General features: G+C 37.2%; 1 pseudogene; it reads right to left on the bottom strand.

Moving 5' to 3' along the window:
* Nucleotides 1-15164: 15164 nt before the first annotated feature.
* Nucleotides 15165-16249, bottom strand: LOC139167129 (LRP2-binding protein pseudogene; annotated as a pseudogene).
* Nucleotides 16250-19948: the final 3699 nt, after the last annotated feature.

The following is a 19948-nucleotide window of genomic DNA, read 5'->3' as shown; positions in this document are numbered from 1 at the left end:
ATTGTGTGTTTGCTTCTTGTAAAGATATTTACAGAACAGGAAGATATATTGTTTTCCTAGGGTTAGAATCCTATGCTCTCTCCATGCAGCATGGATTGGCTCATAATTTATGGCTTATTATCTCTCTGTTATGAATTATACCTTGGTTAATGACCAATTGTTCATCAAATTTATGATGGCACTGAATGAGTGGCAGTCTGTGGAGTTCCAGTCATCAGTTATGTAATTGTAATTTTTGACATTCCCTACGAATCATGGCCTAAGACTTTGAAAAAGCTGCTCCAGCTTAACCTGTGGGTTGTCAGTGTAAACAGCTCAGGCTTATCAAACAAGATACCATCAACCAACAGGTAGAACAGTCAGATAATGAGACAGGATCCCCAAGCCCACAGATTCAGTAAGTAGCATAGAGCAGATCGAAGACACTTAATGCCAAGCAAAGGAATAACCATATTAATTTAAGATAGCTGACTGAGGTTTGATTTAAATATCATCTGCTCAGCCTTAAGTAAGTTGCTATTATAATCTAGCAACTGGGTATGAATTTGAAGTCTGAAAGAGGATTATTGGCTTTCCACAAGAAAAGGTGCATGGGAGAACTGGCAGGAAGTTGGAGCAACATGAGCAGAGGTAGATTCCTCCCAGTTCAGCCCGGTTTACTCAAACTGGTAATGACCTGCTGTTGATGTCACTATTTTGTCATGGTATTGGTTCAGTCAATGCCGTTCCATGGGCGCCACCATTTTTTTTAAATTCTTCTCAGCATGCACACTATTCTGTTCCAGCAATGAGCCCCCCAGAAATAGGTCCACGGATTTCACAAGATTTAAGCATGTAATTCTAATAGTTTAGTAGCAAGGAGATTTAAATTATTTAAAATGTATCAGCAAAGCAAGAAATAAGTCCATTCGGTCTTAGTTGTTCATTAGAGTTTCAAACAGGAAGCCAAGCTCCCATTATTTTAAAGCCCTTCATGGCATCGGACCAGAATATCTCCGAAACCGTCTTCTGCCGCACGAATCCCAGCGACCGATTAGGTCCCACAGAGTGGGCCTTCATCGGGTCCCGTCAACTAAACAATGTCAGTTGGCGGGCCCCAGGGGAAGAGCCTTCTCTGTGGCGGCCCCGACTCTCTGGAACCAGCTCCCCCCCCCCGAGATTAGAACTGCCCCTACCCTCCTTGCCTTTCGTAAACTCCTTAAAACCCACCTTTGTCGTCAGGCATGGGTGAACTGAGATATTTCCCCCGGGCCTATACAATTTATGTATGGTATGCGTGTATGTATGTCTGCTTAATAATGGGATTTTAAAAAATATTTTAAATTGTAAATTATTAGATTTGTCATGAACTGTTTTATTGTGTTGTGAGCCGCCCCGAGTCTACAGAGAGGGGTGGCATACAAATCAAATAAATAAATAAATAAATAAATAAATAAACAAACAAACAAACAAACAAACAAACAAACAAACAAACAAACAGTACTTCTCTTTGATAACAAATCTCTCATTAACATGACACACTCTGAGTTGGCAGGAAGCCTAGAAACAAAGATTCCACTTTTTCAATGTATAATCCAACATAAATAGTCCTAGAGCAAGATCCGAGCAGCCATCTAGCACATTCAAAATGATCTTCCGCACTGATTCATCACATGGCTCACCCTTAAATACCCCAAAGGCATGGCCAATTGTTCTAGAAATCTGTTCATGCAGAGGCCTCTTCTTGCTCAGCCACTCATGCCTTCTGACACTCTGTGCACTCTGGCATCAAGGAGAGGTTCCTCCTCTTCTCCTGAGTCACTCATGTGCACCTCTAGGTACAACAGGCCCTGGTTGTTCTCAGCCTCTGGCCCCTATCATACTCGGATGTCAGGTACACTGGCCTAGGATACCAACCCACACCCATCTCTTGATCCTCAGAATCTGTGATCAGCTGCGCAGGATACGGACAGGCCATAACACAGAGAAGCCGAGTTTCCAGCACAGTGCATGCGTTGCCATCTTGTTTTTGGCTTTTTTTAAAAAATGGATTTTTTTTTCCCACGGTGCATGTGGTGCAGGAGGAAGTTAATGGGCAGTGAGGTCAGTTAGAACATGAGGTCCTTACTTAATGCCCCCTCCAATCTTTGATGGTAGCTGGGACTGCTGGGACTGCTGTGTTTAAGCCTTTTAAATTTCAAGTACCAAATTAGCCTTTAAAGCATAATTTGCAGATGTACAAATATCTACAATCATAAAAGGATAGTGTCAAGTAAGTGAAATATATAATCTAGAGCAGTGTTTCCCAACCTTTTTTGAGCCGCGACACATTATTCATATTTTCAAAATCCTGGGGAACATTGAAAGGGGGGGAGGGGGGGGGCGGGCTAAAGAAACGTTTGGACAAAAGAAACCTCTCTCTTCCTCCCTTTCGCTCTATTTCTCCCTCTTTCTCTCTTTTCCTTTCTTCCCTTCTTTCTCTCTCTCCATCCCTCTTTCTTTCTTCCTCTCTTTTTTGCTCTCTTTCTCTCTCCCTCCTTCCCTTCCTCTATGTCTTTCTCTCTCCCTTGCTCTCTCTCTCTCTCTTGCTATCTCTTTCTTGCTTTTTCTCTCTTTCTTGCTCTCTCTCTTTCACTGTCTCTTGCTATATGTCTCTTTCTTTCTCTTTGCCTCTCTTGCTATCTCTCTTTCTTTCTCTCTCTTTCTTTCTCTCTCTCTGTCTCTCTTGCTATGTCTCTCTTTCTCTCTCTGTCTCTCTTGCTATGTCTCTCTTTCTTTCTCTTTCTCTCTCTCTCTGCCTCTCTTGCTAAGTCTCTCTTTCTCTCTTGCTATGTCTCTTTTTCTCTCTCTCTGCCTCTCTTGCTATGTCTCTTTCTCTCTCTCTCTTTCTCTGCCTCTCTTGCTGTCTCTCTTTCTCGCTCTCTGTCTCTCTTATATGTCTCTCTTTCTTTCTCTCTCTCTCTCTCAGCTGACTGCAAGCAGGAGCCCTGACGGCAGCAGCTGGATGTGCTGCTGGATGCCGGGTATGCCAGGCCCACAGCGCCAGGATGTACGGCGTCCAGCAGCACGTCCAACCGCCACCGTCAGGGTTCCCGCTTGCAGTCAGCTGAGAGAGAGAGAGAGCTCCCTCTTGCCGCCGCCTGGAGCTCCCTCTCGCCGCCGCCTGGAGCTCCCTCTCACCGCCGCCATCTCCCCGCGACTGCCTGTGGCCGCTGCAGCCACCACCACCCCGCCAGGCTCCAAAGGACACTTGCCGCCGACGCCAGGGAAGCTCTAGCTGGGCGGAGTGCTGCCGGTGCCTCCGACCTGGGACTCCCACTCGCAGCTGCCCCCCGGCTACTGCCTGATGCCACGGTTTCTGGCGCTCTCCTGCTGGGCCCCAAAGAAGGAAGGCGGAAAAAGGCGCAAAGAATGAAGCTCTCCTTCTTCCTGCCTTCCTTCTTTGGGGCCCAGCAGGAGAGCGCCGAAAACCACGGCATCGAGCAGGAGCCGGGGGACAGCTGCGAGCGGGAGCTCCAGGTCGGCACCGGCACCGCCCCGCCCAGCTGGAGCTTCCCTAGGAGCTTCGCGGCACACCTGGCCGTGTCTCGCAGCACACTAGTGTGCCGCGGCACACCGGTTGGGAAACGCTAATCTAGAGTTTACTGTCAAATACAAAACAAGGCAGATTACATGAGAAATATTGTATTGACAAATATATGTACAGTGTTCCCTCGATTTTCGCAGGGGATGCGTTCCGAGACCGCCCACGAAAGTCAAATTTCTGTGAAGTAGAGATGCGGAAGTAAATAACACTATTTTTGGCTATGAACAGTATCACAAGCCTTCTCTTAACACTTTAAACCCCTAAATTGCAATTTCCCATTCCCTTAGCAACTATTTAGATTATTACTCACCATGTTTATTACTCACCAAGTTTATTTAAAAAAAATATTTATTAAAAGCGGACGAAGGTTTGGCGATGACATATGACGTCATCGGGCGGGGAAAACCATGGTATAGGGAAATGATCTGGCCCAATATTCATTTCATTATTTTGCAAAAAAGAAAAAGGTTTATTTTAAAATCAGTTTCACTGTGTTGCAGTTTTATCACAGCTGGATTAATCCATAACAGTTTGAATGATAATAAAGTACTCATGCTACATTTTGCTGAAACACTGTTCATCTATTATCCAGAGTAAGTGAGACAACTGAAACTATTGAATTGTCTAGGCAAATGGATAACTAATTGAAAAAATATTAATGTTCACGATATTAGTATGGTAAATAAGAAACCTTGTGAATCACTTCTATTTTAAATAGTGCCAGTACTTGACCTGTTTGTTGCAGACACATTCAGGTTTGGAAACGGTTGACCTCTCTCTCTAAGATATACCTGAGGTTTGGCTTTGATGCCAGCCACCATTCCAGAGCAGGGGAGCACCTGTCAATTGAGAAACCCAAATGGTTTTCAAAGGCTGTATGCCATAGATTAACAGATATGAGACATTGTGACTGAAATTGAGTTCTAAGAACAGTTGGGCTTGTTGCTACTGTATTTTCTGGCTTTTTTGCTGCACTATGAAATTACATTCCAAGCCGCCATTGACCTGGCAATGGGATTTCAAAAACTGATAATTCTGGGAAACTTTAATTTGCTCTCATGTGGCATAGTCTGCCACTATAGCCACCACTTCATCTAAATTATTAACAGACTAACCCAGAGAGATGGTTACTTGCTAGATCAGAATAATTTAACATGCTATAAAAGTGGGGGATCTCATCATCAGTCCTTGTTAAGGTCAGATCATTCTCTAAATGCTTTTCAAATGGTTGGAGCTGCTTCCTGCCACTATCTCTTTACCTCAGACATCTAATGGATCTCAATAAGTTTCAGAGGGAGCTTATAGGAGGTTTTTTTGGGGGGAGGGGGTTCTTTTCATTTGAGGTTTAATTTCTGTCTGGTATAAATAAGTGATGAGGGTCTTGAATCACATAATTTTAAAAGTGTGTGTGAGAGAGAGAGGGAGGGAGAGAGAGAGAGAGACTTAAAATTGAGTCAAGTTAATTTCATTTGTTTGAATTTTTAGAAAACCAAACATTGCATTCTTTGATGCCTAAGACAGAAAGTCATGACTAAGTAATCTGATGAAGAAATGCAAGCAAAACTGTAGGCTAGTATAAAATTAACAAGGATTTAAAAGATGTCAATTTACCATGCATGTGCAGCAGCCAAATTATCCATGGATTTAAGAGTCCCTCAGCACTCATTCATGTGATGCACTGTAATGGTTCCCAAGAGCTATTAAATCCTTTAGGTCAAAACAAATCTTGCTTGCAAAATTTTACACCAACATAAAACTGCCAGCTAAGCTTCTCCACTAGTCACATTACTACATTGCACAAGATTGCATAGTTCAAGAGTCAAAAACCACACAATAACTTAAAGTATGTTTATTTGTAAAAACAGTTACATTATAATTAAACAGAACAAAAAATAATGAAACTAATAGCCACCAAAGAAAATGTACTTCATAATTATATTGTGTCTTAATCATCCAAATTTTAATGTTATCAACAACTTATTCCAATAAATAATAAAAATACATGTTTATATATTTACTTGTACAAACATGTTATTTTTATCACTTTGACGAGCATTTGTGTACAGCTACTTAATTGCTTCTTTGTCTCTCATATCCATAGTTTTAAGCTTGCAATTACAATCCATTTACCTAATAATGTATACCATTGAAGTCACTTAAGACAGGCATATTGTAGTGCTCAAGTAGACATATTGTATCATGCCAATTAAAATAAACTGCACAAAAGAAATCTAGAGCTATGAAATCAACTGATGCTGGGTTTCTAGCTACACATATTACCTTTATAATAAAATCTTGCGAACTTTTGAATTATGTACTTCATGAATGGTCAGTTCTGTATCCAAAAATCACTTTAGGCCTGCAATACTAACCATTCATGCACTATTTTTAATGAAAGAAAGAAAGGAATTGGCTTTTCTTTATGAAAGTTAAGAAAAATTATAATTTTTAAATGATCAAAATAGCTATATACCACTTTTCAGCAAAATATATAGATTATATGTGGGTTTTGAATGATGGAGCACTAGGATTTGTCAGCAGATGGGAAAAGAAAAGAAAGGCAAAATAATCACAGACAATAGAAATGAAAAGTGTGAGGGGAAAAAAGTACTGAAAATAAAAAGAAATAAAACCATAGTTACAAATCCTTCAAATACATTTTAGCCTACAGAGGAAAAATATGAATCATTGAAAAGAAACGTAATAAATAACCAAAGCCCTGAAATTTCATTTAGAAATGAAAAGCACAAGTGAAAAACTATTACTGTGTTCTTACTGTTCCTGTCTCCCATTAGATATATACTGTATATCACAGCTTGAAGGCCTCTTGCATTATCTGTCTTTTTTGTAATCTCCATGCTGACTAATGTCATGGAAAGAAATGAAGGGTCAAGGTAGAGTACCACTGAAAGCACTGCTCAAGGCTAATTTGCCAACAATGTTCTCTCTCTCTCTCTCCCTCCCTCCCTCTCTCTCTCTCTCTCTCTCTGTGTCCTCCTATTGTAACAAGAACTGAATGTGTGAAGCAAATCATTTAGATTTAGTAGCCAGAAGGACATAAAAAAGCTTCAACCCAATTTGTTGAATATGACAGTAGAAGACTAAAGCAAAGAGTAAAGCAAAGAGGACAATATTCATAATAATGCTCAAATACTAATAGTAAATTGGATTTCTCAAATTAAAATGTTCATCCTAGTCAAAGCAATCAAATAGCTCTTAAAATCACAACAATTTTAAGATACTAAATACTGTACTCTGAATCGCCCCTAAATTTATTTTCAGTAACTTCAAAAACTTTATAAATTGGCCTGAAGACATACATGTAGTTCTCATTTTCAATATATGCATGCATCTCAAAAATTAATAATACAATAACATACAAAACTAAATAAAAAGAGGAGATGAAATATGGCAAAATAGGGCCATTAGGTACATAATCGTGTTGGAGAAATATGACTGCCTTTATTGTCAGGTGGTGATCTTTAGTGTGGGCTCTTACCATGTCTGGTTAAACTCATTTTGAATTTTCTTTTTAATAGTACTCTAAGCATCTCCTTGGAACTTCATCTCCCAGAATCCCCTAGGGCAGGGCTATCAAACTCCTGGCCCACGAGCTGGATGAATTACGCACTGGCCATGCCCACAACAACACTAGAACACATAACAGATTCAAGCTCAATATTAACCGCTCCAAACTTGACTGTAAAATATACAACTTTAGTAAAAGAGTTGTTGAAGTGTGGAACTCATTACCGGACTCCTTAGTATCATCCCCTAAGCTCCAACATTTTACCCTTAGACTGTCCAAGATTCCTAAGAGGTCAGTAAGGGATGTGCATAAGTGCACTAGAGTGCTTTCCAATCCCTGTCCTATTGTCTCTCCTATATCCCATATATCTTCTCTTCTATCCCTTTATCTTTCATAGAAACATAGAAACATAGAAGTCTGATGGCAGAAAAAGACCTCATGGTCCATCTAGTCTGCCCTTATACTATTTTCTGTATTTTATCTTAGGATGGATATATGTTTATCCCAGACATGTTTAAATACCTACCTGCTTACTTTGCTTTCCCCTTCCTAGTCATGCTCTTTATGCCTTTCTTCAAGCTCCGGACATCAATTTCCAATCTCTCCTGTCTTCTAACACAAACCAATTCAATTCCTCAGTGACCCAACCCATTCATCCAGGAACCTAGAAGACTACTAACCACATCTTCTGGACACTTGGAAGTCTTAGGGGGTCCAAGGTCCAGTAGGAAGAGACCATTCAATCCTGTCCAATGTCCTGCCTTTATGTAACAGAGTAATCATACCTTTAACAGTGCCATGGGCTAAATTTGTACAAAACACTTCATCTGGTTCAATATTTCATTAGACTCAATAGTAGTAATTGTGAGAGGGATCCTGGAGTCCTAGTGGACAATCATTTAAATATGAACCAGCAGTGTGCTGCAGCTGTGAAAAAAGCCAACAGAGTCATAGGCTGCATTAACAGAAGGATAGAATTAAGATCATGTGAAGTGTTAATATCATTTTAGAATGCCTAGGTAAAGCTACACTTGAAACGCCACATCTAGTTTCAGTTGCCACAATGTAAAAAAGATGTTGAGACTCTAGAGTGCAGAGAAGAGCAACAAAGATGATTAGGAGATTGGAGGCTAAAACATATAAAGAACATTTGATGGAATAGGGTTATGACTAGTTACGGAAAGAAGGACTAGGGGTGAAAATGATAGAAGTGTTCCAATCTATTCTCAAAAGCACTTGAAGGCAGAACAAAAAACAATGGGTGGAAACTAATCAAGGAAAGAAACAACCTAGAAAGAAGCAGAACAGAACTAAGAAATTTCATTACAGAACAATTAATCAGTGTAATAACTTGCCTTCAGAGGTTGTGAATGGTCCAACACTTGAAGTTTTTAATAAGAGTTTGGGCATCCATTTGTCTGAAATGAACAATGGGTTGAACTATAGGGTGAAATCTCCCAGTTCATTTGTGCCTGTCAGTTGTTGGAGACATGGTCATGAAGGCAGCACGAGGTTCCGCCTACTTGCCCGGATGCCACCATTTGGGTTCTTTTACCCTCTGCGCAGAGAGTAAAAGAATCCAAATGGCAGTGTTTGGGTGGTTGGGTGAAGCCTCATGCTGCCTTTATGACTGGCTCTCTGATGATCGACAGGCATGAGTGAACCGGGAGCATTTCACCTCTGTTGAACTAGAAGACACCCAAGGTCTCTTCCAACTCTGTCATTCTGTATTCTGTAATAAAACCACAGGCTTTATTACAGGCACATCCCAGCAACTGGTTAGGTCACACTCCCCCGGGCCCCGTCAGCCAAACAATGCTGACTGGTAGGTCCACATGGGAGAGTCTTCTCTGTTGCAGCCCCGGTCCTCTGGAACCAACTTCCCCCAGAGATATGTATCACCCCAACTCTTCTTGCCTTTTGAATGGCATTAAAAACACATCTATGCCAGCAGGCCTGGGGACCATGAGCGAAAGCTTCAGTCTGGCCACTTGTATGAAAGAGAAATGATTGTCTCTTTTTATTGTGGGTTTTAATGTTTTAATAGTATTATGGTCATTGTAATTATTTTTATTCTTTTGAGTTGCCCTGAATCCACGAGAAGAGCGGCCTATAAATCTAATTAATAAATAAAAATAATAAATAAATAAATAGAATTTCTATATCATTAGCCAAGTCACAACCTTTTTCAATTGGAATACACTTATGGGTATGAAATCTGCTGTAGGATATCAGATTTGGATTGCCAAAAATGTCCACTTTATATTATAAAGAATTGGAATCTGTATATCTTTCTGCTGGTATATTGCACCCATCTGCTTTGTTTTGTTTTGTTCTGCTGGCAGTCTGGATCCAGCAGTCATATTATATGGTTATTTTCAGTATGAAAACTCACACGCTAATATGTGAAAGAAGAAATTTATAAAGTGGTATGTCAGCAGGAAATATTTCTTCTAATTCTGATTTAACCAGAAATCTTTTTTTTTTTACAAGCAAGCATCTTTATTGGATGACAAAATCCCTGCAGCAAATAAATTTTCTCATTAATACTCATGTTATGATGGCAAAATGTTTCACTCTGAAGAAGATATAAGCTTCCTATTCCATATAAATTATGTTTCAGAAGTTTGACACAGTGCGTGCAGAACTATCTCATTAGTTTCAATGGCAGATTTGTGTTCAGTTTTCTTCTGTATAAATCACTCTTATCAAAATATGTCTTTAAAGTTATATATCTTAGTTATCTTGGTTTGATCCTCAGTATCCAGTATAAGCGTGAATTGCTGGAGGAGCAAACCCTCCCTAATTTCTTTTGTATTTCCTATTGTTGTTGTTTTAGTTTCCACAGTGATAGAAATTTAAAGGCTTCAGTAGATCAACCTGATCTGCTTAAATTACTTCCTGGAAGGAGCACACAGCTAAGTAACAAAATAAAAATGGCAATAAAATGAACAGTTGCTTCTAGAAGGTTTATGGTCATGTCCTGGACTCCTAGGATTGTGGTCAGGTGGTCATTTACTACCCAATGTTTTCGATCATGAGTCTGTCTGTGCTACATTCTGCATTTAATTCCCTACCACAAAAGTTCTGCTATTTTCAGGATCTGAATTTCCCTTTTCCTGAATTCAAACCCTTCATGTTGTCATTTTGTAAAAACTTCCAGATTTTTGGAGAGTCCTTCGTATTTGGAGAATTTTAAGCTCAGGAACTTGAGGAAGGTGCTTATTTTTGGTACAAAATTGCAAAACCATCTTGTTAAGTGACATGAGCAGGAAGAACATATGGAACAGCATATTTCTAAAAGTGTGATTCCATCTGAAGTCTCATTTTGTCTTAAATTTAATAAAAATAGTTTGTTTCAGTTAAAAAATCAATTGAATTTTTCCTCATTTCTTGTGATTATATTGTTTCACATACTAATTCCATCAGTGTATCCTTATTCTTAAATTATTGTAATGCTATATATATATATGTATGTATGTATGTATGTATGCATGTATGTATGTGTATGTATGTATATGTATAATATGTATATGCATGTATTTGAATGTGTGCATAACTGTGTATATAGTCATATGTACATACACATACAAAAGTAAAAAGAAGAAATAGATACCATAGTTTCCATTTATATTTATAAGCAATTTTATATAAATAATTATTTCCCCTTTTAACCTTTCCATTTTTCTAACACATTTTTTCTTTTAAAAGTACACATGCCTCTTTTTCTATGTGGGACTTGGGCAGTTGATTAATTATTGATCTTTTTTCTCATACAATTCTCCTGACACACAAGACTAATGAAGTTTTCATAAGGTTTAAAATCTATTATTTCATTTAATAAAAGAATGACTCTTGTTCTTTTAGCATTCCATCTCTATCTCTAATTTTAATAATATCAGCTAGAAAAATTAACAATAAAGATTATAAATTTGAACTGCATTTTTTATTGTTAGAATAATCTAACAAAATGAAATTAAATGTAGAGAAAAGTAAAGTCTTTATACTTAGACAAGAAAAATCAAAAGTACACATATAGCCTGGGTGAAACCAGCCGAATAGCAGTAACTGTTAGAAGGAACCTGGAGTCGTAGTGGACAACCAATTAAATATGAACCAACAGGGTGTGGTGGCAGTCCAAAAAGCCAATGCAATCCTAAATTGCATTAACAGAGAGATACAATCAAGATTAAATGAGGTATGACTTTCGGTTTCTCCTTTGGTGGCATCGGAAGCCAGACTGTGAACTCTGCGGCAGATACTGAATACTCCCATGTCCAAGGATCCTGGATTGGGACCTAAGCACCCCCCAAAGAGGGGGTGAAGTGAAGGAGGATGCCAGGAAGGAAGAGGGGAAATACATCACCTTTCCCTGAACTAGAAAGCACCTAGCTGACAGAGATGGAGGGAGGGAGGGAGGTAGAGAGAGAGAGAAAGAGAGAGAGAGAGAGAAAAAGAAAGAAAGAAGGAAGGAAAGAAAGAAAGAAAGAAAGAAAGAAAGAAAGAAGAAAGAAAGGCACAACACTTGGAACTTTTGTTCTTATTGATTAAAAATAGTGAAATAAACCGAAAGAAGGAAGAGAGGTGGTTTACCCCCACCCCGATTTTTCCTTTGAATTTTGGTTGAATTGTCAAAATGATAACAAGTGGAAACAGAGACATGGAATGGATACAGCAGGATATTAAAGACATTATAAATGAACAGCATATGGGAATGAAAGAAATACTTGAAGTTTTGGACTGTATTGAACTAAAACTGGAGAATATAATAGAAAGAATAATAAGTGCAGAACAGATAAATGAGGAAACTATTGAGGATACTGGAAAAGTGGAAAAAACAGAGGAAATGGGAAAAAATAACAAGAAAGAAAATACAACAAAGGGATGATGGAAACACAGAGGGTGAAAGGGGGATTGAAACAGAAGGTGAAAAGAAGAGGGGGAGAAAAAATGAAAACAAAATAAAACAACAAAGGGGAAAAGAGGGGAGAAAAAGAGAGAGCATAGCAAAAAAAATGGAGAAGAATAGAAATGACAGTTGAAAGAAATTTGGGGGAGGCAACACAAAAAGAGAAAGAAAGGAGGATTTAAAATATGGAATATGGAAAAAGATAAAGGATAGAAAAGAATAAAAATCTGTATGCTACATTAGTATAATAGAATTAAATAATTTTGAATAAATGTTTTTTGTGATGATAAAAATAAAAAATAATAACACTTTTGAATATAAGATATGATATAGAAGAGTCATAATGAGGAAATAATAACTTGTATTAAAAGCTGTATGAACTAGTATGTAGAAATGAAATCATAAAATAACATTAGAAAATATAAAAATATGAAAATTGATAATTAATAATGTTGAAATGTCTTGCAACATTTAAAGAAAAATTAGTTTTAAACTGATAATGTGATAGGTGATAAAGTGATATAATTAATTGTTAAGAAGATAAATTTAGTTTGTATTAAAGAATAAGGATGATATGGAAAAGTGAAGTAAAATATTTGAAAGTTAGAAATATATCCATGTTTATTAGAAATTTGCTAAGTGGGAAAAGATCACATCTTTGATTGTTAGAAAGGACTGAGAAGAGTAGGAAAAAGGGGAATGAAAAGAGCATTAACGTAAAAGATTAAAAGATAGATATTAATATGAAAAGAAATATGAGATGTATTAAAAAAATGAAATGATAATGAATTGTAACCATTTAAAAATATATATTGTTAAGATTATTGTATGGATGTATGAAACTCAGAAAGCAAATGCTCATGACATGAGATGTTGAAAGACCAAAAAATAAATAAAGCCTATTGAGAAAAAAAGAGATCAAATGAGGTACTAATACCACTCTATAAAGCCTTAGTAAGACCACACCTGGAATTTCCCCTCCAGGATTATAGATTTGTATCTGACTTAAAAAGAAAAATCCTTTGGTCCCTGGATACTGGGGATAGGCATAAATTACTGCAAACTTAAGAAAACTGTTTATTGCCATTTACTTATTATTATTATTATTATTATTATTATTATTATTATTATTATTTAGATTTGTATGCCGCCCCTCTCCGAAGACTCATTATTGTAATAGATCTATATTGAATAGAATCTTAAAGAGGCAAACAATGAGAGTCTTAGGTTACAGGGCAGGAAATATGTTACTCATATACTGTACATTCTTATTATAAAAATATGACTTTGTCTTTTGGGTTTTTTCCTAAAACTTTGGTAGGAAAGAATTAGAAGCATAGAAAAAAGTAGATGCTAAATGCTTAGTCTTTTTCTGCTCACAATTTCATCATTCCAAATTGATTTTCTACATAAAACTCAAGAATGCACTTGAAAAAAATAAACATCTGGAACTCGGTGGCTTCATTTTGGAAACTGGAATAATATTATAGCAGACAGCAAAAAAGCAAATCATAAGTAACACAAGAGACAGAATGTAACTGGAGCAGCTGCCTTAAACAGATAAGAAACTCTCATCTACCCACATACACATTTTTCCTAATGGTAAATGCCATTTTTTAACAAATTGGAGCAGAATCAAAAAATGGAAATTAATATAAGCTGAAAATATGGTTATGGGAAATTAAATGACATCAACAAGATAGTAGCTACTCTCAGAATTTATGCTTAGAAAGCAAAACATAAAATTTCCTATTTCAGGACAAGAAAGTCTCACAGAAATACTTAATCTTTTCATCTTCTATCAATATTTCTTTGCTAGTGTACATGCTCCAATATTTTGCTTTTGACACTTCCTCATCCAAAATCATTGTCTACCAACTAAAATTAAAGAAGTTAAAATTATTACATATCTTAGTTGTATGCTATGAGGTCTATAAAAGAATTCATATGACTGCAGATGACAAAGAGTTTCTTTATCTCCTTACTATATCCAGTAGCCACCTGTGTGCTGCCCCACTCACTCACACACACATGTAACTGTGATTTAGTGAGTTTATTAATGTTCCCTACAAATTTCCTTTACCAAGACTCAGAAATGTCCCATTTAAATCCAGTCACAAGCAAACCATGAGTAGTCTACAAAGCAATTTCCAAGTAGTCCATAAAGCAATTTAAACTTAAATCCACCAGGCAAAACTTAAATACCGGGGTGGCGCAGGAGGTAGGGTGCTGTACTGCAGGCCATTGAAGCTGACTGTAGATGTGTAGGTCAGCGGTTTAAATCTCATCACCGGCTCAAGGTTGACTCAGCATTCCATCCTTTGGAGGTGGGTAAAATGAGGACCCGGATTGTGGGGGCAATATGCTGGCTCTGTTAAAAAAGTGCTATTGCTAACATGCTGTAAGCCACCCTGAGTTTAAGGAGAAGGGTTGCATAAAAATCGAATAAACACAAATACACACATGAGCTCGCTTTGCAAGAAAAGCTCAGTCTCCAAGTCACAATTCCAAACTTAGTGAAGCAGGAAGCATGATGATCAAACAAACAGCTAGAAAACCATGTTCCCAGCAATGTCTCCCTCTGTCTGCTGTGATAAATAGCCAGCTTTCTGGTACAGCCCACCAATATAGGTGAGGCCTTCTCTTCCCAAGTAGCCTGGCTGACTTCCATTGCTCCTCTCTTTTCTCTGTTCTGTGTATTTTCAGATCAGGTGCAGAAGACAGTTCCTCCTCCTCTTCATTGGCCATCTACCATTGCAAGCTTTCCCTGGCTGAAGCCTCCTCCCATTTTCTTTCTGCCACCAATTCAAAGCCATTCAATTCAGTTCTTGACATGCCAGAGATGAGCTTACCCTCCCTTGAGGTGATCACTGAGGAGGAATCTGGGGAGTCATCCAAGGGAGACAACACAATCTGGATATTTGTAATCCAGGTTGAGTGTTCTAATGAAAAGTTTCCTCTAACCCTATAAAGTAGTAGGGCCCAGAAAAATAAAAGTTATTCTTGGGACTGTCCTTCTGCAGCCTGTTTTCCATATTTAAGATTTATTTATTTCATTTATTTATTTAGTGTATGGCAAAATACATGGACTTATAGCAGTTCAAGTGTTAATGTCCAGTCCACCTGGCATTCTAGGACAGGGTGGTCTATACTGAAAAAAATCAGACATGAAAAAATACTTGGCAATGCATGTTTAAGATATGTTTAAAACATTTGATAGCTTTCAAAGCTATAACCATCTTTAAGTATATAAGTGTAAAAATGTAAAAAGGAAGACAATCTGTTTCCTCTGCTATCTTTTCAACATTGTCATTTTCTATTACTCTTTTGGCAAACTCGGACGCTTTTGTAAAACATTTTCTTTTGTAATAATATTCCACCAAATGGCCTTTAGCATAGACATTGCCTCGATCCGATGCCTGATAGAGGCACTCCAAAGCAGCCTTCAAGTTGTGACGTATGCCATGTCCGTGAAGATACATAATCCCAAGGATGCCTTGAGATTCCAAGCTTCCATTCCCACAAGCTTCTGAGTGCCAAAAGAATGCCTTTTTAAAATCCTTAGCATGTGCCGAATACAGCATTCCAAGTATACTCTGAGCCTTTACGCTTGCTTTTGGGTTCCCGTGATTTGCAGCAATAAGCCATAATCTTTCAGCTTCTTCTTCAGAATATGGAGTCCCGCGTCCTTCGTAGTAAGCTCGGCCAAGGTTGTATGCAGCAGCAAATTTTAAATGTTTTGCTTTAGGGGAGTCAGAGTCGAGAATCTTCTTCATATATTCAACTCCTTTCTTACAATTTGGAGGAGTTCCCAATCCATCGTAGTACATTACACCCAGCTGGTACATGGACTGAAAATCCGTGTTTTGTTCAAAAATCGATAATGCATCTTCATACCGTTTCTCTTCAAAATAAAGTTGCCCTTTGAGAAAATATGCCAGTGGCTCTCCATCTTTAATTCGCTGTTCCAGAAGTTGTTCAGCTTTTGCAAACAGAAAAACATGCTCTGAAGCCCCTTGATGGGATATCCATTGTAAACCATCCAATTCAATACTGGATTCATTAAAAATGAAGTGGAGAACAGTATCAGAACTATGTTCACGAGGCAGAGGTTCACTGGTTGGCTTCATTTTTCTCTGTTATATTATTCCTGTCTAATAAAAATGAATTCGCCGAAGGTGCCCATCATCGCGAATTGCGCCCTCCCGCGTGTAGTCGCAGGGAGCCAAGACATAGGCCGCGCGGCAAGCATCAACACCGCTATTTTCATTCACCTTCATGAACATAATGCTTTAGGTATTGGTGTCATACTATAGACCAGTACAATATTACAGAGATTAATTTGATTTTCAAACTCCAAGATTAGTTTCCCAATAACTAAAAAAATGTTTAATATTAAATATAATTGATATAGGAAGAGACAAATACAGTATATTCTGCTGTTTTCTTACAAAATTGATAAGTATAGTCTCCGTTTATTCTCCAGGAGGGTGAAGATAGTTATTATATATTAACTGGTATTTTATAAGAAAGAATCAAATAGACAAATGATGAATTAACTTGCAATATCAATAGAAATAGTACTTATAGTGGGTTCTAAAACCTGTTGCTACTGGTTTGTGCATACGCATCCCAAGTGGGTGAGCAAAAGCTCCCACGGTCTATGCTACTGGTTCACAGAACTGGGCCAAACTGGTAACATATATACTCTTCCATAGTGCTTTACAGACTCTTTGAGTTATTTAGAGTGTCAGCATAAAATGTGTCCTCATTTTACCAACCTTGGAAGGATGAAAGACTTCAGCTGGTCAGGATCAAGCTCCTGGCTATGGGCAAAGTTAACCTGCAATACTGCATTCTAACCACTGTGCCACCATAGCTCTAGTTGCAGTGTAAGTTAACCCAAATATGCTTGGTCAAAAGTAATTTCAATTTAGTCATTTTATGAATTATTATGAATTCTTCTGCATTTTTTGATTGCTTGGTCATTTTTTCAAATGCAAACAAAAGCATTTGCACTTATTTTTAAAAGTATTTTTTCTAATATATGCATATATTTAACTGCATTAATATATTTTGCTAATATACAGTACCTTTCAAAAGTGCTTGGCAGTTGTGCAAAAGTGCTGTAAATTAAGAATAATTTTAGAAATAGAAGTGTTAATAGTTTATTTTCATTGATCAACAAAAAAAAAAAAAATTATTTATTTGTCCAAAGATACTTCACCAGAAGAGCCCTTCACTCCTCTACCCGAAACAGAATTCCCTACGAAACTAGACTTACAATCCTGGGTCTTGAAAGCTTAGAACTACGATGCTTTAAGCATGATCTAAGTATTGCCCACAAGATCATATACTGCAATGTCCTGCCTATCAAAGACTACTTCAGCTTCAACCACAACAACACAAGAGCACACAACAGATTCAAGCTTAATATTAACTGCTGCAAACTTGACTGTAAAAAATACGACTTTAGTAATCGAGTTGTTGAAGCGTGGAACTCATTACCGGACTCCGTAGTATCATCCCCTAACCCCCAACACTTTACCCTTAGACTATCCACAGTTGACCTCTCCAGATTCCTAAGAAGTCAGTAAGGGGTGTACATAAGCGCACTAGAGTGCCTTCCGTCCCCTGTCTTATAGTCTCTACTATATCTCATATATCTTCTCTCCTATATCTCTATAAGCTTCATTGTAAATTATTGTGTATTGGACAAAATAAATAAATAAAATAAAATGTATAGTAAATGAACAGAAGAAAAATAAAAATCAAATCAATATTTTATGTGACCACCCCTTGCCTTCAAACAGCATTTGTCTAACAACATACACTGACTTGTTCCTTATGTCTGCTCTGATATCAGTGTTAGAAATACCTTTCAGCATCAAACTCTTTTTGCTTCTGACATTTCTTTTCTGCTCTTCCCAATATGTTGGGAAGTTGAATACCTCCTGAGTTGGGAACATAACTTACATTAACCTGTTGACATTATTTGGTTTTCTTGGCAGAATAATTGAGAAGTTGCCATGTAATCCTTTCCAGTAGATTATATTTAGTTTGACCCTTTTCTTAGGATATGCCTATTAAGGATATGCCTATTAAGGTCACCTTTCTAAGAATGCTCAGTCAGCACTGTTGGGATACAGATGCCTTTAACCACAATGAGGTTACAATAGAAATATTACTGAGGGGGGAAAAATGCACCAATTGTTGATATTTTGACTTGATGATGGTAGGAAAAATCAACTTGAATTTGCATACAAAATTTATAAACAACTGTGAAACCACTCACTGTGCATTAAAATTTATAAGCAAAGAATAGAATTACCTCAAAATATTATTACCATAGTAGTTAAGTATTTGCTAAGGAAGAAATTTTATCTTGGATCTTGAATAGGAAAATATGAACCTAAGGTCATATTAGAATTAGTTAAGGATCAGTCTAGTAAGGGTTTATGCAAAGGCTCTGAATAGGAGTGACACAACTGCCAAAGAAGTTGACAAGGAAAGTTACCTGAGTTTATATATAATTTATAGGGTTTTCAAAGATATTTACAAAAAGTTTAATAATTTTGACTATGGCCGCCATCAAGTAGGCACATTCAAATGAAAGCTGGGCATATTTTTTTTACCTGTCTTTTCAAAAACGACAGGGTAGAAATAAATGTATGTGTGTATGTACACGCATAATGCATATTTGAGAAAACCCATTTAATTCTATGGGGCCATAATTTTTTCTGATCTAATAAAAAGTAGTGGCTCTTTATGATTTTTCACCACATGAATTGAATTTTAAATTTGATGATAGAAAGTGTCAGCGATGTGCTTCTTGCAAGGAGTTTGCTATTAAAAGGTGTGCAATATATAATATTATCTGTGACTTTCCTTTAATGTGGTCTGCAGGTTAAGTGCAGAGATAAAAGCAACCTATTCAATTATGGACAGTGACAAAAGCAACTATATATCTTGTCTGCTGCAGTCTCTTTTGTTTTCTCTTTGAAATCTCTTCTGTCAATTCTTAGAAAATAAGGCAAGCAAGTTGGAATTTATGTACCCAGATCTGTGAATCATACCAAGCAAAATATCATGGAGTAAGCTACTAATATCATTCATCATCATTTTAGCCATTGTCTATTCACTGCAGAATAAAGGCTTCTTCTGCATGTTTTCAACACATATGGTCCTGAGCTTTCTTTTGCCAACTGGGCCTGAAATAAGAGCTATCTGAAATAAAATATCAAATGCCTGTAGTAAATAAGCAGGGTAAAATGTGGAAATAAACAAGACATAATTGTTCCTTCTTTTCAGTAATATTATTATGATGCTGAATTCAGTGGAAACTTTGCACTAATAAAGTAACTAAATCCCCTAAGTTCCTGGATGCTTTTGCAAACATATCTACAAAATGCATAATTGCAATCTATTGGGGCATTTACAACCACCCAATTTGAGTCACTCATGTCACATGGATAAAAATGCTTCTAAATGCACTTTCAAATTGCTAAACATCTTTAAAAATGAATGCAATATCTACTGCAGTGCAAGCCAAATAACAGATTTTTGTCAAATATGCATGTATTAATGCTACTGATTGCCTTTCAGTATATAAATCTCCACCCATCACATTATTTGAAACTCGCTTTCACATTTGAATTAAATGAAAAAGAAAAAATCAAATCAAATGTCATTAGTAAATTTATAATATCATCAGCTGATATATTAGTTTACTGGATTGTTTAAGGATATTAAATTGCATAATATGAACATTAATAGATTGCAGTTAAGGAAATTGTAGTACAAGTACATAATAACTGGTTTAGTTATTATAGCATCTTATATGGAATGGTCCTGTGCAGGTTCCCAGGAAAATAACTAATACATTGAGGGAGTTGCGTGTAGGGGTGGGTGGGGGGGGTGTTAAGTATTCATACCAGTAAAGGTC

This window comes from Erythrolamprus reginae, chromosome 4 (assembly GCF_031021105.1).
Source record: "Erythrolamprus reginae isolate rEryReg1 chromosome 4, rEryReg1.hap1, whole genome shotgun sequence".
In the NCBI taxonomy this organism is placed as follows: Eukaryota; Metazoa; Chordata; class Lepidosauria; order Squamata; family Dipsadidae; genus Erythrolamprus; species Erythrolamprus reginae.
The sequence above is the reverse complement of the archived record's forward strand: the minus strand, read 5'-3'. Positions and strand labels throughout refer to the sequence as shown.